This window comes from Tamandua tetradactyla, chromosome 4, assembly GCF_023851605.1.
Source record: "Tamandua tetradactyla isolate mTamTet1 chromosome 4, mTamTet1.pri, whole genome shotgun sequence".
Classification (NCBI taxonomy): Eukaryota; Metazoa; Chordata; class Mammalia; order Pilosa; family Myrmecophagidae; genus Tamandua; species Tamandua tetradactyla.
Window position 1 is genome coordinate 135,049,248 of NC_135330.1, and position 13,001 is coordinate 135,062,248.

The window sequence follows — 13,001 nt, forward strand, 5'->3', positions numbered from 1 at the left end:
AATGAATATCAAATGGTAGATTCTATTGATCTGGGGTTGGGAGCATTTGCCAGGTAGGAGATAATCAGTTGCGCCGCAAATAACTTAGTAATAGAAATCATCATTAGACTCAGATTCTGACGTCAGCTCTACTCCCACATCGTACAGTGTGATTCAAATCGTACATGGTTACCATATTGTACACTGCAAATCAAATTTTAGACCAAAATGTCTTTCTTCTGTAGTGACTGTTCTATTAATTCTTCCATTGATCTGCACTTCAGGGTCCTTGAGTGAAAAATGTTGATTATCTGTTGTGTTGGTGTTGTGTTAATTTTTTTACATGACTCCAATCAAGCAAATTAGTTGTAACAATGTCTGGTCTGGCCAAAGTAAAGAATCTTCAAAAATCGCTTCTCGGCCTTTTGGCTAAGATCAAGTGTAGTATCTGTTCTTATCAGTTTAATAGCTGATACGTCCTCTATCTGAGGACAATATATTAAATGGATTTTTGGAGCAGGGAGATGGAATAGGAGCTTGCTCCGTCCACTCCACGCATCGATCTAGTATTGCAGTACTTTCAGGAACGGTGCACCCCCTCCTCAACTGCGGTGTGAACTGACAGATTTGCTTTTTCCTTGCTCTTCTGCTTTGCTTCTTTTCTTTACCAGAGCGGGATGTCTACAGCTCTCTTCGTGTTTTTCCCTCTGAGCTGCTTGTACGGTCGTTTCTTCTTCGTCTCTTTCTTTCTTTTCTACTGACATGTCCTTTATTCATGGCGATGGCCAACCCAAGTTTCGTGCAAATGGTAAATAAATGCTAGGAAGTTAAAATAAAAAGTATCTTTAAATATTAGGTATGAATATTGGTGCTAGTTTGAAGCTGTTATGCACCCCAGAAAAGCTATGTTCTTTCAATCCAATATTGCGGGTGGGACCTTTTGATTAGGTTGTTTCCATGGAGATAAGACCCCTCCCATCCAAACGGGGTATTAATCTGTTTATGGGGGTCCTTTAAGAGAGAGGTGAAACCAAGAAAGGACTCAGAATTCTCAGACCTAAATGCCCCAGGACATGCTAAGCAACAACCCACAGGAACTGAAAGAACCAAGACAGAGCCAAGAGAAGCTAAGAGAGGAAATCCAGTTTTTGCCCTGAAGAAGCTAAGAGAAGACTCAAAGAACACAGAAGCTAAGAGAAGACTCACAGGACACAGAGAGAAAGCTGCTGGAATCAGAAGCTGAAAGCAATAGAACCAGGAGCAAGAACCAGCAGACGCCAGCTGCATGCCTTCCCATTTGAAAGAGATGCCCCAGGTGTTGGTAACCTTTCTTTAGCAGGTATCATCTTGCCCTAATTTGGACATTTTCACATCTTTATATTTGTAATTTGTAACTTAATAAATCTCCCTTAGTAAAAGCCAATAACTCTCCTCCCCACCTTGTAAAAAGCAATCATTTCTGGTATATTAGATTCTGGCAGTTTTAGCAAACAGAAACAATATTAGTAGCCACTGATGTTTGATTGCAATGAATTTCAATCACTTCTCTTTTCTAGCAGTTCTATTTGATAAAACTTCCAATCTGCCAGGTCTTTTTTTTTTTCTTGCATTTTGGAAATACTTTCATGTTCTATGTTCTGTCTTTCTCTATCTACTAAGTCAGAAAAATTGTAAATTCTGTTCCTGACAATTCAGGAATTTTTGCTGCTACTGCTTTCTCACTCTCGGTGACTTCTTTCATTTTGTGTTGGGTAATTAGGATTCTGAGCTTATGTTTGATTACTTACATCTACAGAATTACTACGGTGTCTGCACTGATGATGCCCACCTTGTGTGTGTTTGCTCTTGCCGAGTGCTTAGGTGCTTCATTGAACTTATAGCACTAAGTACTCTATTTTTTTTTTTTTTAATTTGTATGCTGTATGGCAGGGGTCACATTTCATTCTTTTTACATGTGAGTATCCCCTTATTGAAGAAATATTTTGTTCAATTTTTGTTTGTTTGTTTTCATTTGTTTGCTTGTTTCTTTGGGAAGTGCATGGGCTGGGAATCGAACCCGGGTTTCCCACACGACAGGCAAGAATTCTACCCCTGAAGTAACCTGGCACCCCCTGAGTACTCTATCTTAATTTACCAGATTTTTGTTTATGGATCCACACAAATCTAAACTCAAAACTATGAAAGCCAGCACTGTGATTACAAACTTGCCAAGGAAACATTATTTTTTTTTAAGCTTTCATGAATGTTCAGCAATGCATTTAAAATTATGCTTCTTATATTTGTTTTTGCAAGACTGTTTTATTTTTTTTTGGAGCAGACAATTTTTAATGATACATAATGTCTAAATTGTGTGAAACTCATGCATCTATTCTTCACATTCTCTCTTCCCTTAGCATTAGGAAACCTTAATTTTCTTGGAACTTTTATTGCCTTTTCAGCATCTCTTCCTTATGCTTTCCTCTTCCTCATGAATGTTCTGGAATTTTTCTTTTATTTATTACCTTCCCTTCATTTTCACTAGTGAACTCTTAAACACCCATCTCACTTAAATATCTGCTCATAAAGTAGAGAATCTTTCAGATAATGCTCTTATGAAATTCATATAAATTTCTTTTTGTTGAAAATCCATTTATAATCAGATGACGTATAAGCATATTACACCTAAGATGTCAAAACTGAGCTCCTGTTTTCTGGTATACTAAACCCCTCATCCTGTGGTAATTATTAGGTTTAGTGCTTATATTATTATACTATATGGGTAAATGGTGATCATCGACATTTGCATAGTTTAGTAACCTTTGATTTCATACATTCTTCCCTTTCCCCCACATAATAATCTACAAATTTTCTGCTTTCTATTTATTAAATTTTTATTTAGCTTCTTGAATCAGTTTGACTGATATAGGTCTGCCTCTCATTGTAAGCACTTATTTTAGGAACTCAGAATTTCTTGCGTGGATTATTTCTGCAGCCCCCTAATTTGTCTCTGTTGTGTCCATCTTACTTCCTTCACATTACTTTAGGAGTGATCTCTCAAAAATGCTATGCTTCTTCATATCACTCCCCTGAATCCTGCACTGGTTCTCTGTTCTTTACAGGGATAAAGACATGTAAATGTATTCCTAATCTGGAATTTCCATTCCTCTTCAGCCGCATCTCTCAATCTCTTCCTCTTTATTGTCGTTCAGAAATATCATTGTAATGTCTTATGATTTAAATCTCCCTCTTCTTCCTGATGTATTCTACCTCTTCCCTCATTCTTTATCATTGTCCCAAAGAGCACTTTATTTTGCCTTTGTGTCCAAAAGTTCCTGTCAGTTGCTGTCTTATAACCTTGTACCGTAATGAATTTCCCTGATAATAACTTGCTTTAATTCACATAGGAATATATAAATTTATACTTTTGAAAAACATATTAAATTATTTCCAAGTCTTATTTTAAGGCCAAATTTTGATAATTCTTTCATTCTATGACATGGATTGCCCATGTAAGCATTTTGACTCCACCTTATGTACAAGGCATTCTATAACACTTTGTGATTATACTTACATTTATTCGTATTAAACTTAAGTAAACCCAGAGTGTAGTGGATAACAAATGTTAACATTATGTATTAATCTCAATATCAGTATATATGCCCATATCTCTATCTATCTATCTATCTATCTATCTATCTATCTATCTATCTATCTATCTGTCTATCTATCTATCATTTATCTGAGGCATCTAAAACTCTAATTCAGAGGATATGTAATAGGGACCAAGAATTTTCATTTTTAGAAAGACTCTCAGATGATTTATGTAGAGGCTTCATGAACAATATTTTAAGAAAGTCTACTAGAAGATTTTACCATTAAAAATAGTTACCATTCTTCAGAACATTAATGTCTGATACTTTTGCATGTGGGAAAACACACTTAGAGTGGGTACTTTGTTTAACGTACAATCTTAAACTTATACATTTACCAAACTGTTTATGAACATTAAACCTAACTTAAAAGACAAAACTTCCAAATTTTATAAATCAGTCTTAAACAATTTGATTATAAACTCAATCAATTGAAATACCTTATTGAAATTGAGGTAAGTATGTCAAATTATTTTAAATGTTTCAAAGAGATGCCAAGAGAAGCATGTCAATACCTTAATATTTATGTCAGATACCACAAAATTATAGAAGTTATTTCTACACTCAGATTACATTTATAAAGCTATTTCTATAACCAAATTACATTGTTATTATTTCAAAATATCAATAGATTTCTTTCACCTTACTTTTGCATAGTGTATTTATGAATGTTTTGCATTGTTTAACAACAACAATTGAAGAATATCATTTCAGATGAACTGAATTTCCAGATTCTGAAAAATACTGATCCCTGGTGGCATAAGGGTAATTGTTAAACTAACAAAGGTAATTCAAACATGACTCATATTTATTGGGATGGGTCTCTTTTATTAACTTCAAGTTTGATTCCACAGGTCACACAGTCCTTCAAACAATTAAGCTTTTTCTTCTTCTTTCTATATTTTATTCATATCACTTAATTTTTCCTTGTAATTTTATTCTTTAAAACAGTGCTCATCAATATAACTTTCTGCAAAGATGGACACAATATGCTATCATAATGTATGACTCAGTTCTAGACTATCCCAAAATAACTCTAAGTATGAGTGATTACATAGAGTATTTGAGAACTCTGAATTTTGACACTAATGATCATTACTAATACATCTTTATCCAAATAATCCTAAAACATTTTGGAGATCTAAGTTAGTTTAGGGATTCAGAGTATCTCAACTTTCTGTTATCATAATTCAGTAACTAAGCGCCTCACTATCATGATAACAAGCAAATTAAAGGAATATTTGAAGGAAATAAAACTTAGTGGTCAGTGGCATGAAACTTGCAGATTATTAACAAAACATATATGACCATGTGAGTCAAAATTTGCCTCTGTCGGTGATCAATGCCGGATGATTAATTAGATTTCAAAGCTTTAGTTTTATCATTGGTATAAGCAGGAATCAATCATCTTGATAACCACTGAATAATGTTATACCCACAAATCACTAAGCAAATGTTTGTCCCAATACATGCAATTATTATATTGATTTGAAAAATAATATGACCATTAATATTTTAGGGGTGTTTATCATGAATGTTAGCTGCTAATGTCAAAGTTGTAAATGTGCTAAGTCATTTGTTGCCTTCACAATTATTTGGCAATATTTATTATCCCTACTTTATAGATGTAGAATGTTGTTGTAAAGAGTGTTAATAACTTGACTGAGGTTACCCATCCAATAAATGAAGAGGTCAGAATTTGAAACAAAGAATCCTGACCTTAAATGTACATGTCTACATCCCTTAAGGGTCCTTATAAAGAGAATGGTATTTAAGTAATTCAAAAGCAGTCTTGAATTTAAGTTTAAGGAGCTCCTTTTTTTACAAGCCCTCACAAAGTTCAATATTACCACCACAAAGTACTTTCAATAAAAGTAACTCTGAGAGAGATAATGGTATAATATTGAACAAAGAGGTAGATCAGCGAACTTGTTTGAATTCAGTGAAGATTTAGAGAACCCATGTTCTTCAGGAAATGTATGTGAATATTATTTACCTCAACTGAGATTTACAATTTATAGGCATTGCCTGACACCAGGGATAGAATCCTTATATGCTGGCATAAAACCTTTTAAAGCCATTTCATAGTACTTAGTGAAAATGCCTTTCAATTTTGAGAGTGTGTATCAGGGATTGCATTTGGGATTTTATATATATTTTGGCATTAATCCTATGTGATGAAATTTTTATCTACATTTTTACAGATAAGGAAGTAGACTCAAATATATGTGTGTGCTTTTCCAAGATCACACAATTAGTACAGCGAAAGAACCAAACATCAAACTTAAGCTTATCTGACTAAAAAATTCAACATTATTTTTAAAAATAACTCAAATTTTTTTTCAGAATTTTATTAAAGTATAATTTAACCCTCCTTAATATTTTCATGAAGCAATTAGAGAAAATGCTTGAAAATAAGTAGATTCTCAGAAATTGATATCCTTTGAATGAAATTGAAGCCATGTATGTAGAATAAGTCATATTTTTCTTCCAATAACATGTTCTATATTTGTGAGAGCAGAGTCTCTAACAGATGCACAGTGGAAAAATGGTGTGTTACTGATGTGCTAGAAGCCTGGAGAAGCAGATTAGCTACCTGTACACAAGAATCCCTTCCTATTCACCAATATTTGCTGGGCCTGTACCATATTCCATATGCCAAGATGTGAAAATATTTGATAGACTATATTATACCACCCAAATGTATTTCTTAGCCATTATTAATAGGATTGCCTGGTTTAACTAATGAAAATACAAGATGCCCAATTAAATTTTAGTTTCAGATAGATAATTAATGATATTTTGTATAAATATAATATGTCCCATGCAACTATTGAGATGTAGTAATACCTCAAAATTCATTAATTATTCATAAGAAAAATGGTCATCCTATATTTTATCTAGCAACCCTAATTCCTATAAATTTTTTCTATGGCATTATGAACTCATAGTTTCTATTTCAATCAGTAACAGTAACCTAAATTTCTAAAATTCTCCTTGAACACAAATGGAAAACAGGTTAAGTTTGGACATTGGAAAGGTCAAATTGCAATGCAGTTTTCACATTCTGAATGCTCAACAGTATATCACTTTATTAGAAAGTTATTCCTTTCCATATGTTTCTCAGGTACTTCTGTGCATTGAACCTTGGGTTTTAGCTTATGTTTGCTCAGGAACAGTAACATAAAGTTCTCATTCCCTGACTTCCTCATCATGATTCCCTGTAGCTGCCTCTGTTGTTGATTACACTTATGTGCTACATAATAAGCTTATCTTTTGCTGACATGCAGCCCACAATGTCTTTGTAGGTGATGAAAATGTTCTTCCATTTTCTATCCCTAGCACTAGTATGAGAGAGCTCTCTCCCTAATTCCAGAATCATGTGGTTTATCCTTTGTCCCCTTAAAGATATAAGAGCACCAGAAAGCACTTTTAGTGTATGCTTTACATACACTGAAAGTGCACCAGAAAACACAGTGTATGTAAGGTCTAGGTTTCTGTATTTACAAAAACACCAGCTGTGGGACATGCAAATCACTTCTTTCAGCTGCATCTAGTTCACTTCAGTTCTTTTTCCAATCTCTTCTTCAAACACAAGGAAAGAGCTTTAGTATCTTATTTCAGTCAAGGCTCTCTGCATTTGGTTTGTAAAAATCTGTCTGATTTCTGTAAAAAAACAACAAAAACAACATAATCATAATTTGTACAGACACAATATTATTTTAATTCATGTTTTAAGTAAATTTTTAGAAATATAATTTCTTGAGATGAAACTCAACCCATAATTATTGCAATCATTAATATTTTTATACAAAAGATAACCCCTTGGGACAAACTTTTTGTTACAAAGACATTTGAGAGGGCTTCATTTTTACATTAATTAAGTCCAACAAGCTTATTTTTGCCCCCAGAACAAATGTAAACACCACCTCAAAGATAAGTCCAATTTTAGAAGGTTGAAAATTCTCATAAACCCTGCAATAATCTGATACTGGTCTGGAAAAATATGGTCTGTGAAAATCTGACTGGGGTCTATAATATCTGAGATGACCATCCTCAGAAATAAAGGGTCTATATAGGCAGGGCAAGAAATAGCAAAACAAATACTGAAAAATTCTTGTGAGTTAAACAGAACCTTTGCTGGTAGAAGAAATTACTGCCTCTACAGTAATAACATTAAATGTTCATGGATTAAACTCCCCAATCAAAAGGCATAAACTGGTAGAATGGATTAAAAACAGGACCCATCATTTATATCGGGAATGCAAGGATGGTTCAACACCAGAAAATCAATTAATGTAATAAAGCACCTTAACAAATCAAAAGGAAAAATCATCTCGAATGATGCTGAAAAAGCATTTGACAAAACTCAGCATCACATAAAAGCATTCCAAAAGATAGGAATCGAACATAACTACCTCAATATGATAAAGGGAATGTAGGCAAAACTGATAACCAGCATAAGATCATGTACAAGACAAGAATGCCCACTGTTACCACTATTATTCAACATTGTGCTAGAAGTTCTAGCTAGAGCAATCAGGCAGGACAAAGAAATAAAAGACATCCAAATTGAAAAGGAAGAAGTAAAAGTCTCATTATTTGCAGATAATATGATACTATACTTGGAAGATCTTGAGAAATCTACAACAAAATTATTTGCACTAATAAACAAATTCAGCAAGGTGGTAAGATATAAAATTAATGTGCAAAAATCAGTAACATTCATATACACAAGCAATGACCTAGCTGAGGAGTCAGTTAATGAAAAAATTCCATTCAATATAGCAACTAAAAAAATCAAATACTTAGGAATGAACTTAACTAGGGACATAAAGGACTTGTAGTCAGAAAACTACATAACATTGCTAAAAGAAAGCAAAGGAGATCTAAACATGTGGAAAGAAATTCCCTGCTCATGGATAGGAAGGTTAAATATAGTTAAGATGTCAATCCTCCCCAAATTGATCTACAGATTCAACACACTACCAATAAAAATTTGAACAACCTACTTTGAAAATTTGTAAAAGCTAACTGCCAAATTCATCTGGAAGGGAGAGATGCCCTGAATAGCTAAAAGTATCCTAAAAAAGAAGAATGAAGTGGGAGGATTAACACTCCCTGACTTTAAAACTATTATAAAGCCACGGTGGTCAAAATGCATGGTGCTGGCACGAAGACAGAAGCATTGACCAATGGAATCGAATCAAGAGTGCAGAAATAGACCACCAAATCTATGGTCAACTGTTTTTTGTTTGTCTGTTTCTTGTCAACTGATTTTTGACAAGACTCCCAAATCCTCTGAACTGGGACGAAATAGTCTTTTTAATAATTGGGCATGGAAGAACTAGATATCAATAACCAAGAGAATGAAAGAGGATCCCTATTTTATACCCTACATAAAAATTAACTTACTGTGGATCAAGCACCTAAATATAAGAACTAGCACCATAAAGCTTCTAGAAGAAAATGTAGGGAAACATCATCAAGACATAGTCATAGAAGGTAGCTTCCTAAACTTTATGCCCAAGGTACAAGCAACAAAAGAAAAAATAGATAAATGGGAACTCTTCAGAATCAAATGCTTCTACACTTCAAAATACTTTGTCAAAAAGGTGAAGAGGCAGCCAAATCAATGGGAGAAAATATTTTAAAATCACATATCAGACAAAGGATTGATTTCCTATATATACAAAGAAATCATACAACTCAACAACAAAAGAACAAACAATACAAATATAAAATGGGCTAAAGATACAAATAGGCATTTTCTGAAGAGAAAATACAGATGGCTCAAAAGTACGTGAACAGATGCTCATTTTCATTGGCTATAGGGAAATGCAGATCAAGACTACAATGAGATACCACCTCACACCTATAAGAATGACTGCTATTAAACAAACAGGCAACTATAAATGTTGGACAGGATGTGGAGAAACTAGGACACTCATATATTGCTGGTGGGAATGTATAATGGTGCAGCCACTATGGAAGACTGTTTGGTGGTTCTTTAGGAAACTAAATATTGAATTGCCCTATGACCCAGCAATAGCACTACTTGGTATGTACACAGAAGAGCTGAAAGCAATGACACAAACAGACATTTGCACACCAATGTTCATAGCAGCATTATTCACAATCACCAAAAGATGGAAACAAACCATATGTCCATTAACAGATGAATGGATCAACAAAATGTAGTATATACATACGATGGAATTTATGCAGCAGTAAAACAAAATGACATCCTGAAGCATATGACAAGATGAATGAGATTTGAGGACATAATGCTGAGTGAAATTAGCCAGATACAAAAGGACAGCGACTATATGATTCCACTTTTATGACCAGCATAAAGGTATCAGAGGCTTACACTACAGAATATAGGGAACTTAGAGATACATAGAAACTAGAGATGGGTGAACCATTACCTAATGAGGTTGAACTCCAATGTAAGGGAATAGATAGGAGATAAGGTGATTCTCTAGGAGTACATAGAAGTAATATAGAAGTAATATTACTACAAAAATATGGAAGTAATATCACCATATTAAAGATGAACAAGATTGAAAGGGGTAGTATAGACCTACATGTCCCACTGACTCACACTAGAAATATGAATGAATTCTCATAAGAATTACTTCAAAGATATGATTCTTGTATATAGAGTGTTTAAGCCCGGGGTACAGGGGGAAAACTGCTATTGCATGCTATGAGCTATGTTCAAAAGGAAACCATCAGCACTAACACAACAACAGCAGAGGTAAATAATGGGGTGAGGGACAGGAGTTAAAAGGATGTTTCGATTTCCTATTTTGTGAGGGTATATTTATTGGTTTTTTGTCTCTTGGGAACAATGAAATTATTGATAAAGTTGATGGGCTGTGGACTTTTGGCCCTCTACATGATGTGTGATGAATGCAGGTGACTGAAGGATGCACTATTGGAGAAGAGATTGGTGAACGATGGTGTATATTTATGAATGAAGATTGTGCTGCACCATGAGACAGAGCAGCCTCTTCAATAAATGGTGTTTAGAGAACTGGATATCCATACGAAAAAGAATGAAAGAGGATCCATATCTCACATACTATATAAAAATTAACTCAAAATGAATCAAAGACTTAAAACATTAGAGCTAGGGCCATGAAACTTGTAGAAGAAAATGTAGGGATATATCTTATAAATCTTGTAATAGGAGGTGGTTTCCTAGACCTACCTAAAGCATGACATTGAAAATAGAAATAGATAAATGGGATCGTCTTAAAATTAAACATGTTTTTGCATCAAAAATCTTTGTCAGGAAAGAAAAAAATGCAACCACACAAAGGGAAATGATATTTGGAAACCACATATCAGCTAAGTGTTTAGGACCCAGAATATATAAAGAGATTCCTCAACTTAACAACAAAAAGTTTAACAACCCAATTTAAAAATGGGCAAAAGATATAAACAGATACTCCTCAAAAGAGGAAATACAAATGGTTAAAATGCACATGAAAAGCTGCTCAACTTCACTGGTTATTAGGGAAATGCAAATCAAAATCACAATGAGATATCATCTGACACCCACTAGAATGTCTATTATCAAAAAACAAAAACAGAAAATGACAAGTGTTGAAGAGAATGTGAAGAAAAAGCTACACACTGTTGTTAGGAATGTAAAATGGTACAACTGCTCTGGAAGGCAGTTTGGCAGTTCCTCAGGAAGCAAAGTATAGAATTGCCATATGATCCAATAATCCTTTACTAGGTATATATTTTGAGGAATTGAAGGCAAGGACACAAATGAATATTTGCACACCAATATTTACAGCAGCAGTACTTACAGTTGCTGAGAGATGGAAACAGCCCAAATGTCCATCAATGGATGAGTGGCTAAACAAGCTGTAGTATGTAGATATGATGGAATAGTACACAAAAATAAACTCATGAAACATGTAACAATTTGGATGGAACTTGAGGACCGTATACTGAGTGAAATTAGCCAGAAATAAAAGGACAAATACTATATGGTCTCACTAAAGAGTAAACTTTGATAAATGAAGTTAAGAACACAGGTTATCAGGAGATAGAAATAAGGTGGAGATTGGGCTTTGTACTGAAATAATATGGACTGTGCAACAAGACTGATTGTAAATGCACAGTACTAGCTAATTGTAGCACAATAATATAACATTGAATGAAGTTGAATGTGAGTATTGTTGAGAGAGAAGGGCTGCAGGCACATATGAAAGAAGAAGGAAAGATAGAAGATAAAGATTGAGACTGAGATGGTATAACTTAGGAATGCCTAGAGTGGACCATGAATGTGATTAAATATAAAAATATAAAAAATACTTTTGCATGAGGGAGAACAAATGAATATCAACATTGCAAGGTATTGAAAATGAATGGTATACAGGAAAAAATACAATCAATGCAACTAGGATCTATAGTCAACAGTAGCATTGTAATAGGCTTCAACTGAATTCATCAAAGGCATTATGCAAAATTAAATGTGAACAAATGGGGGTATGGGGGAGGAGAATGAGTCTTTGTGGAAGAAAAAGAAATGTTTTCATATAGATTATGGTGGTGAATGTATGTCTGTTTACTTAGATTGGATTGTATGATGTGTGAATAAAACTGTTTAAGATGAACAGAGAGAAACAAGTGCGAGAGAAAATGTGGAAAAAGAGATTTAACTATTCACTGTTGGTAGGGAAACTGAGATGTGTAGCCCCAGGGAGGGCTGTGTGGTAGTTCCACAGGAGGCTACAGGTGGGGATGCCATATGTCATGGTCAGGTTCATGTGTCAACTTGGCCAAGTGGTTGTTGGGCAAGTGCTGGCCTGTCTGTTGTGATGAGGACATTTCATATAATTAAATCATGATCATGCCAGCTGCATCCACAGCTGATTCCACTTGTAATCAGCCAAAGTGGTGTGTCTTCTGCAATGAGTGATGCTTAATCTAATCACTGAAAGCCTTATAAGGAGGATTCAGAAGAGACAGGTTATTCCTATTTCGGCTGGTGAGATTCTCCTGTGGAGTTCATCCAGAACCTCCATCGGAATCGTTGGCTTCACAGCCTACTCTGCGGATTTTGGACTCTATGTTCCCATGGTCATGTGATGCACTTTTATAAATCTTTTAATTGCGAGTGTTCCCTGTTGATTCTATTTCTCTAGAGAACCCTAACTAATACATCTTGGTACTGAGAGTGGTTCTTAAGAAACGGGATCTTAAAAACAGGTTTTTATGAATGGCTTTCTCTTCTGACTGGACTCAAAGACACTAAGGACTGTGATTCCCATAATCAGAATGACACTCCCAATCCACGTAGTGAGTTGGCAAAAGAGATAGTCAAAATATCACCATTCAATTCTTCTAATGCTTTGTTTGTATTAA

General features: G+C 34.4%; 1 long non-coding RNA gene and 1 other non-coding gene across 2 annotated transcripts in view; one reads left to right on the forward strand and one right to left on the reverse strand.

Annotated features, from left to right (window-relative positions):
- Positions 1-388: 388 nt before the first annotated feature.
- On the forward strand, positions 389-579 carry LOC143681982 (U2 spliceosomal RNA). The gene has a single exon (XR_013175014.1). It is a non-coding gene; the product is annotated as a U2 spliceosomal RNA (small nuclear RNA).
- A 6,109-nt stretch (positions 580-6,688) lies between these two features.
- LOC143679366 (uncharacterized) overlaps positions 6,689-13,001 on the reverse strand; it is a 42,216-nt gene continuing 35,903 nt past the window's right edge. The window contains exon 3 of the long non-coding RNA XR_013173689.1: positions 6,689-7,274. This is a non-coding gene — a long non-coding RNA (uncharacterized LOC143679366). The remainder of the gene's footprint in view (positions 7,275-13,001) is intronic.